At 35.9% G+C, this 18,987-nt stretch overlaps 2 long non-coding RNA genes across 2 annotated transcripts in view; one reads left to right on the top strand and one right to left on the bottom strand.

The window, feature by feature from the left end:
* LOC129058147 (uncharacterized) overlaps window positions 1-18,987 on the bottom strand; it is an 88,980-nt gene that overhangs the window by 47,330 nt on the left and 22,663 nt on the right. Inside the window, exons 2-3 of the long non-coding RNA XR_008523038.2 lie at window positions 12,397-12,448; window positions 8,733-8,853 (exon numbers count right to left, since the gene is read on the bottom strand). This is a non-coding gene — a long non-coding RNA (uncharacterized LOC129058147). The remainder of the gene's footprint in view (window positions 1-8,732; window positions 8,854-12,396; window positions 12,449-18,987) is intronic.
* LOC129058146 (uncharacterized) lies at window positions 6,103-17,420 on the top strand. The gene is made up of 4 exons (XR_008523037.1): window positions 6,103-6,243; window positions 10,248-10,329; window positions 10,727-10,830; window positions 17,174-17,420. It is a non-coding gene; the product is annotated as an uncharacterized LOC129058146 (long non-coding RNA).

The following is an 18,987-nucleotide window of genomic DNA, read 5'->3' on the forward strand; positions in this document are numbered from 1 at the left end:
ATTTTATGATTCAATGTTAATTTTATACAAACTGTCTATAAAACAACTTCTGGATTTCATAAGTATCTATGAGTTTTCTTTATATGATTTAAACATAGTACTTCACAATCCAAATCAACATGTTATGTTATTGAAATGCTGGAACATTAGACCATTTTGGTATATGCATGCAATATCCTAATACGTTTCATTCTTATGCTTATATAATTAAAATAGATGCAAAACAAATAAGTAAAGATTTTGTGCCAGTTTTCCCAAAAAGTAGATCTATTAATAATAGCAAGAATATTTTAAAACGGAAACATAAAAATTTGGACCATCTAGTATAGTGAAACAAGATAGTATAGAACAGAATAAAAATGTTTTTATAACCAGCCAGGTTTTACAATAGATACAGTAGAAGAAAAGCCATTTCTATGTGATTATCACAGATGGAAGATATACTGTTTGGCTTTACACATGAAAGTTTATATATAGTAGCATTAAAAAAGTTACTTTAGATTATATTTTAAGCCAAAGTTAAGGTTGAAGCAATAGTGTAATTGAAAATGCATAGACTTTGAATGTAGACATCTCCAACTAAGAGTTGTACATCACTTATTTACCAACTGTGATACCAGATAAGTTACTGAAATCTTCTGACCCTCAATTTTATTATCTGTAAATGGATGTCATAATACTGTCGTTGTTGGATTGTACTAAGGATGGAATGGGATGATGTATGGAAAGCAGCAAGTCCATGGTGTGACACCTGGATAGGAACTCAATAAACCATGGGAATTATGTGTTAAATGAAATAAATTTACCAAATTAATCTTTCTGCAACAGATATGATTTTCTCCTATCTCTAGCTGTTCACATATATGAATCTCATTATACTAAGTGAAAGAGCCCAGATATGAAGGTTACATATCATATGCTTCCATTGATATACTATCCTGGAAAAGGCAAAACTACAGAGATGGAGAAAGGTAAATGTTTATTAGAAGCTGATGGTGGGGGTAGGAGCTAACAACAGAGATCCACAGGGAAATTTTGGGAGGTGATGAAACTATTCTACACCTTGATTGTGCTGGTGTTTACATGACTTGATTTGTGTGCCAGAATGACAGAGTATACTTTAAATAGCTTGATTCATTGCATGTAAGGTATACCTTAATAAAAATAATTTTTAAAATTGAAAAGAAGAAAGCACCCAATTGCTATTAATTAGATAGTTGATGAAATCATGTTCCAGAAGAGAATCAAAGGCATATTCAGAAAAAGCAAATAATTGGTGGAATTTTCATTTGCAAATTTGGTGCTTGGACCTAGTGTTTGTTGCTTAGAAGCTCAGAGGGAACACAAAGCATATTCGTAAAACTTCTCAATGAGATCAAGTTGAAAAGCAAGTAATAAAAGTAACAATCAACAAAATACAAGATGAGAAATTGAAGTAGCACTGGAAAAGGATAAAAGGAAAATACATTTAAAGATGTAGGAGGCATGTATCCACAGGAGGCAAATGCTGGTTGTGTTCAAGACTTTCAGAAATAAGATAAATCTACAACAAGAATATATAAGCAATATGAGTATAATACATATTGAGAGGTCTTCATGAACATATAGCTACCGGAAAGCAGCGATTATGAAAATGCTGGATCACAAATTCTGTACAAACCTATTAAGGGAATTTGTGCTGTTCATCAAAGTACACTTTTTAAGCATTTGAAGGGTTAGACTGATCTACTCTTTCTCTTTTTATCACAATGAAAACCACACACAAATAGCTCTAAATCATAGCCTAAATTATGACTTCTGGATATTTTTAAGGGGCAATCAGGGTGGTATGGCATAGAGGGAGGTGGAATAGTCTTGTAGGAGGCAGAGAGTGGAGGTTAAGAGCAAAAGCTTTTGAGTCAAAGAGATGGAATATTCGACAGTTTTGTAAAAATTCAACACATCTCAGAGTATTAGACATAGTGGCACAAAATTAGGACATAAGTAACTGTGGCTTTGGTGGACATGGGAAAGTGCCTTTCAGATCACTGAAGAAAGTGAAACTGATTTAGGGTATAAGCTGGTGATTCTGAAATTTATTGCCGTGTAAGTGCTAATGACTGTGGCAAAGACACTGAGACAGACAGTTCCTGGGAGATCAGGTGATGGGTAGATTCTGACAGGTGACTTTGGGTCAAGGACTCCTCAGCACTCAGGCTGAATTTCCTTTAAAACTGCTCTGCAGTCTAAGATGTTTATACCCAAGCTTCCTTTCTCCCTTCTCTCCTTCACTTGAGATCAGAAATGCATGGAGATCTGATGGCACTCCCAGCCTCTTTCAATATTGTTCCCCTTTTCAGTCACAGGTGTTTTCCTTAAGATTTTCTTTCACATTGGATTCAGTCTTGACCTCTGTTTCTCAGAGAACGTTGACAAATACAGAAGCTACTTGTCACTGTTGTTGATATTAATTTGCTATTTCTGAGGGCAATAATTGTTAAACTTAGGGATATATTCAGTGGGACTTCTTTTGAGATATTTAATGGGAGATAGATTTTTATTTTTATGACAATGAGTGGATTAAACCAGGATGTCCTTGAGTAAAGGGAAAGGGTTACAATGGAAGTAATAGTCTAGACCCATGCATTCTGACCCCAAAAGCGAAAATCATTTCTAACAAATCATTTTCTATTCTGTTCTTAATTATTTATGAACATCTGTCCACCACTTATAAGACACTCTATTTCACTATTGTGTCATTTTGATGATAGAGGAGTTATTCTTAAAATCTCTTGAAAAGATCCCCTTTTAAATATCGCTTTTAAAATCTCTACAGATGCAGAGAACAACCCCATTAAATCCTTCAAGATTGTAATCAGGTCACCATTTCGTATATTTTTTTTTTGTTCTAGTATAAAGAGCCAATTTCATTCATTAGTTTGTATATTCATTTTTAGCAAGTAATTTGGGTGCCTTATTATACTATTTTTTGCCAATTTCATTATTTCTGTTTGTATTTCTTGAACTCTCTCCAATCATTCTAGAATTTTTCAAAGGCTGATGATCAATATTAGGCATTATTATAATAAGGATCTGACTTGCTGAAAGGATTACTCTTTCGCTTTAATGTTATATTATTATATCACTTCTGTTCTTCAAATCCTATTGCCAACATCACTTCTGTGCCAACCACTAGAAAGGTATGTACTAATATTTCACTTGTGATCAAACACTGCTTCAGATATTTTTTTCTTAATTTCATTAGTAATCTTCTTTAGTGGTGTGTTGCATATCTATTCTGTTTTGCAATTTTAGTACCAGCATCTGGTTAATTCATTTACAGTGTTTTTTTCTTTAAGTTCTTCTTTTTGTTTCATTGAACAACTTGATATAAAATGAAGGTAGAAATTCAGTCTCACTCATTTATGAGTTGTGTGCCTAGGACAAATTACTTAACTCCTTCATTTCCTAATGTAAAAATGAGGATAATTATACCCAGATGATAAGTAAAATGTGGAAAAGAAATGACATAGTAACATAAAGTAAGCACTTACATAAAGTAAGTCCTCAAATGCTAGTGTTCTTCGCATAGATGTGGCCATTTACTTTATGTACACTAAATTGTAATAAAAGAAAGCTTAATTTGAGAAACAATGTATCTGAAGAAAATCTTCAAAAAAGCTCAGAAAGGGAATATAGTCTCAGTGCCTTTAGAAACAGCACATTTGACTGACTTAAAAGAGTGAAACCAGGTATCATATTCTTTTCATTTATTTTTGCTTTAATTTACAGCAGAGACGTGAAGAAAATGCTCCCCTCCCCAACTAAGACACTGAGAAAATATTGCAATACCAAAGAAACATGCATTTATTTTCTCAAAAAGGGAGAGAGATGTTTTTCATTAGACCAAAGGAGAAAAGACCAATGGAGAAAAGCTAGGAATAAAAAATAAAGAAACCTTAGACATGTAGCTACCTACAAATATTGGAAACATTGTCATATAGAAAAGGGATTAAGTTTTGTTCTGAGTGGGCCAAGAACTGTGGTTAGTGCAATGACAAATGAAAGAGAACTAAGAGAAAAACTTTCTAAACCTGAAAGGCACTCAAAAGTGGAATGGACCAACTCAGGATGCATTAGTTTCAAACGACAGAGGCTAGAGAATCACTTTGTTACATAAAGAACATGTTGGCTGCATTAGACCTGTATGTATCAAGCTAACCTGTGGTACAGTGCAGGAAACTCCCTGAATGACCCTATGGGGACCATTGGAGTAAGGGGCCAGGGAGAAATGGAGGGAGAGAGAAGTCCCCTTGCAACTACTGAGCTATTATAGAGGTGGAGGTAGAAAGGAACTGGAGGGAGACCACATGTATTTGCCTAGCCCGTCATTGCACGAATGGTTGGCAAACAGGCATCTAAGCGTATCCATTCTTTCAGGTGGCCCTACTCTGCTAAGGCAGTGGGGTGGAAATAGGGCAGTGGACAAGGTATTTGTATTTCCTGACTTTTGAAGCATCAAGGTAAACTCAAATGACTGTTACTGACAAATAAGGAAACAGGTGATGAAACTGAATAACATCAGTTTTGAAAGTGCTATGAAGGAAATAGGTGAAAGATTGATAGAGAAAACTGGGAATAAGAGTGGATAAAGCAGAGAAGACTTCTCTAAGGAGCTGTCCTTTATTAATTTGGGTGCTTTATAAAATAAAGAAAAGAAAAGACGAGATAGATAGATAGATAGATAGATAGACAGACAGACAGACAGACAGATAGATAGAAAGCCAAATATGCGAATAGGGAAAGGAAAGCATCAGCAAGTAGTGAAAGCTCATGGCGTTGTCTTGGAAATGAAAGAAACCCATGAAATCATTAGATTTGATCTGTGTGAGGCTGTGGTGATGGTTGGGACATTTTAGGAGTTTAATTTTACTATAACAGAAATGGGAAACTATTGAAGAGATTTAAGACAAGCAATCAGAAAAAATATATATTTAAGAATTGGTTTTGAAATGTTCCACTATTTTGAAACAAAACTAATAGAAAATTTGCAAAAATAGTATAATGAATTTCTTTACACTCTAAATTTGTGACTTATCATGTATCCTCTCTTTATATAGAAAAGAATTATTATTATTATTATTGTTATTACTACTGAGCCATTCGAATGTGGGTTATAGACATCATGGTCCTTTACCCAAAAGTATTGCAGTGTCTCCAAAGAAAAAGGACTTCCTCTTATGCAACTCCAATGCAATCACCAAATTTATTAATTATAAAATTATTGTACTATCTAATATATAAAGAATATTTAGGCTGGACATGGTGGCTCACACCTGTAATCCCAGCACTTTGGGAAGCTGAGGCGGGTGGATCACCTGAGGTCTGGCATTTGAGATCAGCTTGGCTAACATGGTGAAACCCTGTGTCTACTAAAAATACAAAAATTAGCCAGGCATGGTGGCTGGCACCCATACTCCCAGCTAAGCAGGAGAATCACTCAAACCTGGCAGGTGGAGGTTGCAGTGAGCCGAGATTGCACCACTGCACTCCAGCCTGGGTGACAAAGTGAGACGCTGTCTTAAAAAAAAAAAAAATTAAATTTTCCAACGGTCTCTGTAAGTTCTTTACAAGCAATTAGCTCCATTGTCTGGGTCCAGGATTCATTCCAGGATCCTACACTGCATTTGGTTGCCATGATTTCTTTGTCTTCTTGGTCTGGAAGAGGTCTCAGCCTTTGTCTTTCCTGACATTGACATTTTTAAGAGTATAGGCCAATTGAGGTACAAACTCACAGCCCTTTAATTGAAGTTGAAGCCCTTTAATTTGAATTGTACAATAGGAAAACCAGATCCTATTTATTCACAAACTAGCATTTTCTTTCATCTGATTTCAAACTTTTAATCACTATTCCTCTGCGGAAGAAGCCCTGAGAATATTCCCTCTGTTAGTTCCCTGTTTCTAAAGGCAGGAATGAGGCACCCGATACTATTTGGAACCAGCTGAGTCACCTCCAAGTACCTTCAGGCAGTTGATTCCAGAGGCTTCTATTCATGAAAACCACTGAGGCCACCATGCAACTGTAGCCTGGGAGGTTGCCATGGCAACATGTGAACATGACCCCACAAATGCAGATGCAAGTGTGGTCACAACCAGTACAGTCGACAAAAAGACACCACACAACACCCAGCTGCACCCGGGGTATAAAATCATCAATATGTGAGCTTGGACAAGACATCGAAGTAGAGCAATGATTACATTCGGGTGATGCATTTTTGGCAGGAATACCCCTGAAGCAATGTCCTTTTACAGGAATAATACAGAAATTATGACTCTCTTATTTCATTACATTAGAAAATAAACTATTCACTTTGTCCCATTAATTAGTGGTATTAACTTTGACTAATTGTTTAGGGTGGAAAAATCTGCTAGGTTTCTACACTAGAAAGTTTATTATTTTTCCCTTTCTCGGGGGATACTTTGAGAATCTGTAAACATGCAGTTTTTTATTAAACTTTACTTAGTGGTATTTAGCACTACTGGTAACTCTTACCTGAATCAATTATTATTATGATGGTTGAATTTTATAACTGTTCCATTCTTTTTACATTGGTTGTCATTCTTATTTACTTATTTCTTACTTAAAATTGTTTACTTGCTTAGGTATTTACTCATTTGTTCTCAGTATGAACTCATAGATTCTGGTTTTATCTATGGTTTAAAATCTATCCCTGCATTATTCATCTTGCAGCACAAATTATCTTTACTTGGCCAGTGGCTGCTCATTTAACCTGGGTCATTTGTTCTTTCAACGTATTCCCATCAGTTTTGGGGTACTTCCTTATTTGTTTGTCATAATGATTCCAGGTACATCTTGTTTCCCCCTTCCAAACCTGGCTCCATTACTGGAGTGTGGTGTTTAGAAAGTAATATCTAGGTGAAGTTCATCCTTGGAGTGGCGTGAGGAGCATGGAATATTGCAGGAGAGAAGATAATTCACCAGAGACTGTTGCAGTCATTTGAGTGAAAGATTGCGATGATCTAGTCCAAGGTGATGGTAATGGAGAGATGGAGATAAGAGGACACATTTTCCATATGAAAATTGATAATAAAGATTGGATATTGAAGGCGAGAAAGAAAAGGGGGATTCAAATGTAATCCCAAGCTACCGGAACCAAAACTCAAGCGGGTGTATATATAATATTGCTCTACTTCGATGTCTTGTCCAAGCTCACATATTGATGATTTTATACCCCGGGTGCAGCCGGGTGTTGTGTGGTGTCTTTTTGTCGACTGTGCTGGATGTGACCACACTTGCATCTGCATTTGTGGGGTCATGTTCACATGTTGCCATGGCAACCTCCCAGGCTACAGTTGCATGGTGGCCTCAGTGGTTTTCATGAATAGAAGCCTCTGGAATCAACTGCCTGAAGGTACTTGGAGGTGACTCAGCTGGTTCCAAATAGTATCGGGTGCCTCATTCCTGCCTTTAGAAACAGGGAACTAACAGAGGGAATATTCTCAGGGCTTCTTCCGCAGAGGAATAGTGATTAAAAGTTTGAAATCAGATGAAAGAAAATGCTAGTTTGTGAATAAATAGGATCTGGTTTTCCTATTGTACAATTTGAAATGGGAATATAGGGATGAAGGAAAGCAGCAAGGAGGGATTTATATGATTTATATTTTGCTATATGTGATAATAAGCTGATATCCCATCACTTAATATCCAAAAACACAATTTGATTGTCATTTATTAAGACAATTTCAAACTATAAACCTTCATTTTGTCTCCTATTTTATTTAATTTTCAGATAAATAAATAACAAAATTTTAAATCTATAATTAAAATATTGTAATATGCCAAAACTTCTCCGGAAGTTTTGGTATTTTATTTAGAAATGCACTATATAGTCTTTTGATTTTTATAAGACAATAAAGTATTCAAATTCGATAATGTATAAATTCAAAAAGAATTTTCTTGAGGAGAGAGATCAGTTCATGTGTTTGGGAAAGTGAAATATGATTTATTGCAAATGGTCTGGTGGCTTTATTAATGCTTACTGGATCTATAAAGCTTCTTTGTTTTGGGGATACTGAGTCCTTGTGTTGTTCTCCCCAACATCTAGTTTCTAGATTTTGTAGCTCAAAGCAAAGCAGTTTTCTGCCCCATCCTCAAGCTCTGCAAAGCCCTGGAGTGCCAGATATGAGTTCTAAGGTCTTAACTGAGAAGCCCTCACTCTGGATTACTGACCCCTCACTTAGTATGGGGCCTTGGGTGTCCTAAAGAGTTCACTAATGAGTGCTCAGGGGCAGACAGTGTATCCTATTAAAGTTTATTAAATGCTTTATATAATGTTAGATGTTTAAGAGGCTGTTCTGGTGCTAGACTGTGTGGGTTTGAGCTCTAGCTACATCCTCTACTTACTAACTCTGGAACTTTGTAGCAGTCACTAGAGTTGTGCTTTCTCAACTGTGAAGTGAAGACAATGGCAGTATTTAACTCATCAATTGTCCCCAGACTTCAAGGAAATAATCTGCAGAAGGACTTGTTATAGGGTCTGGTGCTTAGTAGAATCAGAGTAAATGACGGTATTATTTTAATAATAATGTAGCTATCATTTTGCAATTGTTTATTATGTGCAAAGTCTAGGTCAAGTACTTTACTTACCTTGTCTTTTTTGATATTCAAAGCCATCCTATGAAGTAGATGCCATTAGTAATCCAATTTTAGATATGAGGATGCTAATACTTACAAAAAGTTAAGAGAAGAGTCCAAGGCAGTTCTAGTGGAGTTGAGATTCATATCAACTCTGCCTGATTCTAGGTCCTGTGATTTCATTTTGAATGTCATGCATCTTCTGCCCATACTGATGCCTGATGTGGTACAAAAATGAGAACAGATACTTTATGTCTGTTAATATGATAGCTGATACTCATGGAAATCTTGCTTTGCTAAATATTACCGATAACTAGTGTTCAGAATGTTTGCAACCCATTAAGCTACGTTGTTTATCTGAATTGTTTCCTTTAATTCCCTTAACCAATATATGAATTAAGAATATACTATTCCTGTTTCCCAGATAAGCGGACTGGGGGCCCCAGAGTTCAAGTGCACTGCTCAATGCTCCAGAAGGAGTAAGTGGAGGCAGCCCTTGGAGGCAGATCTATCTGATCCATGCCCAGAATCTCTCACCAAAACTGTGAGAGAATAAATTTATTTTGTTTTAAGCCACCAAATCTGTAGTAATTTGTCACAGCAGCCCTAAAGAAACCCTGAATACACACACTGTCCGCCATTCTGATCTTTTCCTGTCGCTTTGGAAGTCTTGAAAGAAGAAAAGAGGAGGACTGTCTATGTATACTTTGAAATCTAATTTTAGGGAAGTGGCGGATAACCTTTGTATTTTGTTATGCTGAAAGAGGCCTAGAGTTCTAGACTACAAAGCATTATTTTACTAGCTTAGCTTTGATATATAATAAGCTCAATCATTTCCCGGCTCCTGGGGAAAGGACAGTCTGATCATATATGATTTCAAGGAAAAATATGCTTGCAATGGGGATTGAAAGAGACTAAAGACAGGGAAGATATTGCAATTCTAGGCTAGTGATAATGAATCCCTAAACTCTGAAACATAAGCTGGAGGAGGACAGACAGTGAATGTAGACAGTAATAAACCCTAAAGATTTCGTAGTAAAATTTATAGAAAATGGTGCCTGATTAATTTTAGGAAATGCTGAGAGAAAGCAAATTGAAAAATAACTCAGCAGTTTCTAGTCTGTTCAAAGTGAAAACTAGGTATAGATCAGAGTGTGTTAGTTTACCAAGGATGCTGAACCACATTACTAAAAACTGAGTAGCTTAGAACAGCAGAAATTTATTCTCTGGCAATCCAGAGGCCACAAGCTTGAAATCAAGGTGTTGGCAGGGCCATTCTCATTCTGAAGACCCAGGAGAGAATCCTTCTTTCCTTCTTCCAGTTTCACTTAGCTTGTGGAAACATAACTCACTTCCTCTGTCTTCAATGGCCTTCTTTTTCAATCTTTCCTTGTCCTCTTCTCTTCTTATAGAGATACCAGTAATTGAGTTGAAAACCCATCCTAAACCCAGAATGGTTTCATATGGAGATCATTAACTGCAAATACCCTATTTACAAATAAGGACACATTCTGAGGTTCTGAGTGGACATGATCTTTCTAAGGCCACTATGTGACCCACTACAGGAGGGATATCAGCGGCTTATAACCCACATTTCTCCCTTCATCACCAGGCCATCACCACCCAATTTTGCAAATGGAAGATCTCCTAGAAATGTTCAAGGTAGAAATTGTGGAGACAAAAGGAGGAAGCAGGTGAGATCTTCTGCCCATAGAAATTTCTGACCATCCCTACATGCCCAGAGGAGATGCCCATGGTGGACTAAACTTCAAGGAGAGCTGGGGACTTGAGTTACACAGCCCTGGTGATATTGCTTTCCTTAAGAGATAGAGTGTCTTTTCAGTGAATAAGAATTGCTCTTATATATTTCTAAAAATCTGTGATGCATATAACAAAAAAATTTCTCACTTATGACACCCTCCCAAGTACATGTTCAACCATTTACCAAACATTTGATACTTCATGGAAAATGAAAGGAAACAGGAAGTAACAGTTGATCCAATGCAGAAAATGCTTCAAGTGGCTAAGCATGTAATGGTGGATGATAATCTTCTCCACATTCTTTTTCTTGTTTTCCGGATAAATTTACAGGGCTCAGAGAACTCATCGGGGGTTAGAACCACAACATAGAGGAAGGCTGGATCCCCAAATCACTGTATGGAATGCTTTTTAATACACACGCTATTAGGCTTTATGTGAGTAAGAAATAAACTTCCCTGGGTTAAGTCATTAAAATACTAGTGTTATTTATTACAGAAGCAAGCTTTTACTAACTAATACAATGAAAGTAGGTTAAGTCACTCTCTTAGTCTTGTTATAAGTTTTTGTTCTTAAAATGAAACACAGGCGTATTTATCTCTCAGAAATTTTTTAATAATTCAGTCAGATAATACATGATACTGCTTGTCATGATGCCAGAAACATTGCAAAGGCTCCATAAACACCAACTATTGCTATCACAGGATACTGCTCTCATACTGATAGGTATATTAGTAGGACATACAAGGTCCTTCTTAATTAGACACCACCTTTCTCTTCCAACCTAATTTCCAGCCTTACTCTCTATGTCACCTAATATTTCTCTTATTTCTCCATCATACCCTAGTCTCCATGGACTCTTCCACATGCATATCTTGTCTTTCACACCTTGGAACTTTGCTTATGCTATTTTTCTTACTTGAAATGTTTTCCCTTCCACCCCTATTTATCTCTCTAGTGAAATAATACTAATCCTTCAAGGTGTGTCAAAAATTTTGTGAAAATTTCCCTAACCCACTTAGGGAAAACTGATTGTTCTCGTCTCTGTGGTAAAAAAAGCACATTTAACAAAATTTATGATACCAATTAATAATCTCTCAGTTTCTGCAACATTCACTCCTATCTTAATCATAACTCCTTCTCAGTTTCTTGCTATCTCATAATCTTCTACCCAAGTTCCAATTCTTAGAGCTCCTAATAGCTTGGTTGTAGGACTTCTTTCTAACCATATATTTTTTTTTTTGTTTAGTGATCTCATCGATTCCATTGACTTTAATTCCATGTAGATGCTCATAAGAGCCAAATTTATATCTCTTTCTAAGACACTGAATCTAAGTCCAAATTCTTTCATCTCTAAGAGTGGTCAAATTTAATATGTCTGAAATAGAACTCTTACCTCCCCGCCTTGCAAAACTGTTCCTCTACCAGCCTTAGGAATTTCAGTAAGTGACAATGCATTTTACCTAGCTGTTCATACCAAGATTTAAGTCAATAAAGGGATTGTAACATAAAATTGAGTAAATTCTCAGAAAGTGAAAGGAACTAAGGCAGTTGGTTGAAAAATATGGGTTAAAGTAGAGAATTAGTGCAGAAAATCAATGATCCCACTAACAGGAGTTGCAGAAGGAAAAAAAATAGAAAAAAAAGGAAAACAGGAAACTAGCAAAGAAGTAATACAAGAAAAATTTCTAGAATGGAAGAGAGTCAAACCATGAAAGTGCATCTAAAACTTCCGCTTGGACCTTGTATAATGTCTGCTTATATCCCATTGGCCAAAAGGATCCCAAAGTCACTGGAGTGAAGAAATATACTTTTCCTGCATCAAGTATGGTGAGAATGGGGAGAGAAAAAGTAGCTGTTAACTATAAAAGCTACCACAGTATAGCTGGGGATTCAGAAAATAGAGACTGAAAATAAAAATATGTGTCATATCTAATATAGGAAAGCAAAAAGTTGGTTTCTAAGCCAGTAGTGAAAAGACATTCCAAGGCTAATAATTTTACCTTTGATGTGGAGGCGAATATTATTCAGATTGGAGCTGGAGGATGAAGAACTCTGGGAAGAAGGAAAACAGGAAAAGAAAAGTTGTCAATTGATAATCATAGATTTGTGTAGAAAATTGAACTGGAAACTCTTGAAATAACATTTTTTAAATAAAATCATGTCATTCCCCTCTTTAAAACTATTCAAAGCCTTCCCACTTCTTTTAGAATAAAATTAAAATTCCAGCAGGTCTTGCACATTCCAGCTTCTACATGTGCCCCAGACTTATCTAATACCACGTTCCCACTTGGTCATTGAGCTGCAGTTACCAGAATGCTTTTGAATTCTCAGCCATGCCAATCCATTTTTACCTGAAAGTTTTTGTGCCATTCTCAGTTGTCAGCTCTTAGTCCAGCTTTTCAAATGTCTGGCTGGACCTCATCCTTCACATCTCTTAGTTCAAATTTGTTCTTGAGAAGTACTCAATTTATAACCTGACTAGCCTCCAGATAACATCATTTGTGTAATTTTTCATCCACTTGTATTCTATCATATATTCCATGCCATTGCCCTGTTCATTTCCCTTTTAATAACGATTATAATTTTAATAATATTACTCATTAATTATTTTTATTCTTTATTCAGTGTCTTTTTCCACTTAGAATGTAAGTTTTCTGGGGATAATAATCTTCTTTGTTCTGCTGTATTGTATTTTCTGTGTTTAGGACAGTGCTTGGCATGGAGAAGACATTTAAGTAAATATTGAATAAGAGGATGTGTAAACAAATGAATGAAGCTCATGATGAATAAGGAAGTAGAGGTTGCATAGGAACATTCAAGGGCAGTGACAACCCAGGTCACAATGGTGAGGGTTTAGTCTGAGAAATAAATAAACCCCTTAGTCAGAAAACATTGTACTAGTCACATGTTGTTCATGCCTGAACCAAAGGTTTAAGGATAAGGAGTTCATCAACAGCAATGGAGGGAAGAATATGGAGAGAGATGAGGTAGCTTGTGCAAAGGCTCAAAGCTTTGAGGTAACATGGTGTATTCAATGAAATCTAGGGAACTAATATAACTTTGCTGATGATAAATCATAAGGGCATGTTAAAGGCGTCATAGAGACCAAAGAGCACTGTGAATAATGCTTTTAAATATTGGTTATAATCAAGGTCTATACATAGATACTTACTATTTATGGTGAGGGAAGGATATTTGCAACATGTGACTAGTACAACGTTTTCTGACTAAGGGGTTTATTAAGTGAAACATCTTCAGTTAGGAATTTCTAACATCTTGAGTTAGAGAATTTTTTGGTTAGAAGTCAACACAAGATTAGCTTGAGGAAAAACTTGGGGAGTTGTGAAACAGTTGTATCTCAATATTTAATATTTGTGCCATTATAATCTGTGTTTATCAAAACATACTCTGGGTATTTTGTTGTTGTATTTTTTTGTTAAGAAGTTACATTCTTAATATGTCAATAAATGTAGTCCTTTAGTTTCCTGCCCAGTAATCATGACTAGAATCCTAACAATTGGCATTATGTCTTGATTTGTGAGCATGAGCAAATCTGGTGACTTCCTAGAGTAATCTTCATCTTATCTGGAAATGGGATAATATGATAATACCCACCCCACACAGTTAATGTGTGGGTCAAATGAATTAATATAGGCAGAAGTGTATCGTTAATTCTAAATTCATAAACAGAGCATGCCATATTATTACAAATTTAGAGAGCACTGCAAAATAAAAATTTCTAATCTGTCTACCTAGACTATGTACTACCAGCTCCAGTAGAAAATTTCATGTGAAAAATGTATTGTGCTCCATCTGTTCAGGTTCAGAGAATTGAGCCTGTGTACCTAAAGCTAATCTACTAAAGTGGGAGTTGAAGTGATGTTGTAAAAGAGAAGTTTTCTAAGTAAGCTGTCACTCACTGGCTTTCAACACAATTGCTCCAGCCATAGATCATATTTCATATAGAGTGTCCTAATTCTTGAAAGAGTGTTGGACAGTATAATAGCACACATACAAATCATATGACGTGCAATATCTGTGAAGAATAATGTCTTGACAAGAAGTTACATCTAGTGTCATGGAATTCATTTAGTATTGGATAGATTACCAGGCTAGTCTAGTTTGTTCACATTCTCAGAGCCACCTCCTTTCCCTGGAAAGCAACCCGGTACCTACTTCTTCTTCTTCTTCTTCTTCTTCTTCTTTTTTTTTTTTTTTTGACAGTGTCTTTCTCTGTCGCCCAGACTGGAGTACAGTGGCATGATCACAGCTCACTGCAACCTCCACTTCCCAGGTTCAAAAGATTCTCCCGCCTCAGCCTCCTGAGTAGCTGGGACTACAGGCACGTGCCACCATGCCTGGTTAATATTTTTTTTTTTTTTTTTAGTAGAGATGGGGTTTTGCCATGTTGGCCAGGCTGGTCTTGAACTCCTGACCTCCAGCAATCCACCTGCCTTGGCCTCCCAAAGTACTGGGATTACAGGCGTGAACAGCCGCGCCCGGCCAACTCTGTACCTACTTCTTATTGATAGTTTTGTTGTTAAATCCTTGAATCTGAATTTCCCAAACAGATTACAGGGTTCATGGAAACGGAAGCTGGTTGTCCATCTCTTTGAATTCCCTACAGAGTCTGAAACAGTGCCTTGCAGGATGATATGGATTGAGAAAATTAATCTTTATATCTAGTCCAACAGTTTATATATGTTTGTTAAATTCAGGTTCATTTGGTTTCTTGGGTGCTCCAACATGTTTGGCAGAGATGATACCTTGGTTATGAACTCATCTTGGCTTGGCATGTACTTCAGAGGTGAACTGAAGATGCTATCAGCTATGCTTTTTCATTTTGGTTTATTACAGTTATTCTTGGAATATTTGTAGTTGCTGAGATATTAATCTTGCAAGCAGGAAATAATAGATCTTTCTTTATCTTTGCATTACTTGAGGGGAAATGAGTTGTAACAAAGAGCATGTATTTATTTTCAAAATTAATTTCAGAAGGAAAACGTTTACTTTGGAAATACATATAATTTCATTTTGCAATATACCTGATAATGTAAAAATACCATTTCACATATTATTTTTCAAGCACTTAGGGGAATAGTTGACTTGAAAAACTTGTTATAACACTTCTTGTATTTAGAATATTCTTTAAAAGCAACTTTATTTAATTCCAGATCAAGAAATAAAGAAAATTATTGCCAACTTCAGTTTCTTCTCTTACAAGTTTTCATTTTTAATTAGTAAAAGAGTTCATGTTAATTTTATAAAATTGACATACATACATATTTGTACTTTACATATATTCAATAAAATTTACATATAAGATTTACTTTATTTACAAATTTAGAACACACAAAAAAATCTCCAGTTCTACATCTGCATGGCTTTTTGTTAAAAGGATATAGTAAATAATAGTAAATAAATTATGCCATCAGGGAAATGCAAATCAAAACCACAATGAGATACCATCTCACACCAGTTAGAATGGCAATCATTAAAAAGTCAGGAAACAACAGGTGCTGGAGGGGATGTGGAGAAATAGGAACACTTTTACACTGTTGGTGGGACTGTAAACTAGTTCAACCCTTGTGGAAGTCAGTGTGGCGATTCCTCAGGGATCTAGAACTAGAAATTCCATTCGACCCAGCCATCCCATTACTGGGTATATACCCAAAGGACTATAAATCATGCTGCTATAAAGACACATGCACAAGTATGTTTATTGCGGCATTATTCACAATAGCAAAGACTTGGAACCAATCCAAATGTCCAACAATGATAGACTGGATTAAGAAAATGTGGCACATATACACCATGGAATACTATGCAGCCATAAAAAATGATGAGTTCATGTCCTTTGTAGGGACATGGATGAAATTGGAAATCATCATTCTCAGTAAACTATCGCAAGAACAAAAAACCAAACACCACATATTCTCACTCGTAGGTGGGAATTGAACAATGAGAACACATGCACACAGGAAGAGGAACATCACACTCTGGGGACTGTTGTGGGGTGGGGGGAAGGGGGGAGGGATAGCATTGGGAGATATACCTAATGCTAGATGACGAGTTAGTGGGTGCAGCGCACCAGCATGGCACATGTATACATATGTAACTAACCTGCACATTGTGCACATGTACTCTAAAACCTAAGTATAATACTAATAAATAAATAAATAAATTATGTTCATATTTTGAACAAGATTCTAACACCTGTTCACTTTATACGATATCATCACAACATTTAAACCCTAACTTGATGCCTAACTATATGCTGGACACTGTTCCAAAACTTCTCTTATATTTGTTTATGTAATCATTATAACAGCCCTAGGAGTTAGTTTGACACTGTAATTATTCCTACTTCACAGATGAGCAAACTGAGGCACAGACAGGATCACACAGAACTCAGTTCTCTCATTAGCAAAATGCAGTTAATCTTAGTATCTCCTTCTTTGGTATTTGCATGGTTTTGAGAGGCAAGAAGAGAATATGGCGAAGTACTTGACAATTATGAGTTAAACATATGACATTGCATTATTATTGTGGTGATGGTGGTGGATGTTTATTCATAAATTTATCTCTGGTGTTTCATACAATTCCTTGTGTATACTAGTTGCTAGAAAATATCTATTACATGAATGATCTATAGTGAGTGATTTCAAGCTCCTGAAAATACAAATCGATGATTAGAAGTTGTTTAATAAGCCAGCACAGTTACATATCACTTCATTTGTTTAAATGGAATGTTTCTTGTTCTCCTGTGTTTCACAGATTCCATCTTACTAACCTCCAAGCTTATAGAAACTAACAGGTGAGATGTTTCCCAGGTCACCCCTACTCCATCCTGTGATTGTTGCAGGGGAGACTTAAGTCTTGAACAACAGATGAAGATGCCTTCAGTGTATCCCATTGTTTACTTTTCTTTGATTTTTGGCTTCATCTCTTCAATCACATTCTGGTAACAGGCTCAAGTTTATTTCAAGCAATTGATTAGATACTATTAAAGCATTGTCCTTTGAGAATGGGCCACTGCTTTGTATATCAGGTAATGGCTTCTTAATATTTCAGTTGATTTCTTTACAAGTAAAAATTGTGTCATATTGAGAGGTGACCAATAAGAGAGTGAGTTAAGGTACATGACTATAATATAAATTCCTAGGTGTGTGAGCAGAAGAGTGGCAGCAATCCTCATTAATAAGTGCATTTATAAAGACTTGAAAATGTATTTGCATTTGCCTGCCAAAGTAATCATGCATAATAGAAAGACTCTACAGCAAAATAGGCAGAATAAAGCCATCAAGAGATATCATTCAGAGAAACTAAATTTGATCATCAAGTAGAAAATATGCTGCTAAGCTTATTGCTTGTATAAATACCAACTTTAGCCAATAGGCTGCTTCATAATGAAGTATTAGTGGCTGAATAGGATCTTAAAATGGAAATGCTGAATCCCAGAAAAGAAGAACATGAATGATGATGATGATGCCTTGACATAAATATAACAGAAGCACCATGTTGTAATCAAGAAGTACATATTTCTTTCAATTGATAGTTATTCCCACTGCTTATTAGCTTGATCAATTGGACAAGTGCACAGAAAAACAAAGTTTCCCATAAATACCATGATTTTTTTTGCCCAATGTAAAAATCTTTAGTGTTAGGTCAGATATTCCCACTGAGTGTCCTTGAATAAAATGATTTGTTGCCCAGATGTAAGTGGAAGGTATAAAGAACAGCATAATACTCTTCAGTCATACAATTATGTATTTTTAATTTTACTACATTATTTATTATATGTTTTGCTGCCTCCACTATTTCTAGTAACTTAAGCTTTAATCCAATTCTCTGTATAGCCATTTTGTAAATAAAAGTTGGATTCAATTTGAATAAGACTAGCAAATTGACATAAATATCAGAAATCATTTTGAAAACATGAACCAAGTTAATTACCCAGTTTGCAAATGAGTTATTATAACTTGATGGCTTTGCTTTGGAAAGCATATACGGGATTTCAAAATAAAAGAAAGTAGACGAACTACAACCCATAAAGGAAAATAAATTATTTTAATTAAGGGAAAATGGAGTTAAAATGGGAAATGAGAGAAATTATGTTTCTGATGTATGAAATATTTTTAATTAGGATGAAGGGACCAGAACTAATATTTACTAAGGACACATTAAGTGTCAAGCAATGTATTATATATTTACACATACTATAAGACTTATAGACTTCATATACAACATCTTATATTTTAAAAACGTTTCTTTTCTATTATTTATTATATGGAAAGCATATTTAGTGATACTTGTCTTATCCTCAAAAATACGAAATCAAGTAAACCATTAAAAAACATAATGTGGGCCGGGTGCAGTGGCTCACGCCTGTAATCCCAGCACTTTGACAGGCAGAGGCAGGCGGATCACGAGGTCAAGAGATTGAGACCGTCCTGGCTAACATGGTGAAACCCCATCTCTACTAAAAATACAAAAATTAGCTGGGCGTGGTGGCTTGTGCCTGTAGTCCCAGCCACTCAGGAGGCTGAAGCAGGAGAATCACTTGAACCCGGGAGGTGGAGGTTGCAGCG

Source organism: Pongo abelii, chromosome 11 (genome assembly GCF_028885655.2).
Source record: "Pongo abelii isolate AG06213 chromosome 11, NHGRI_mPonAbe1-v2.0_pri, whole genome shotgun sequence".
Lineage (NCBI taxonomy): Eukaryota > Metazoa > Chordata > Mammalia > Primates > Hominidae > Pongo > Pongo abelii.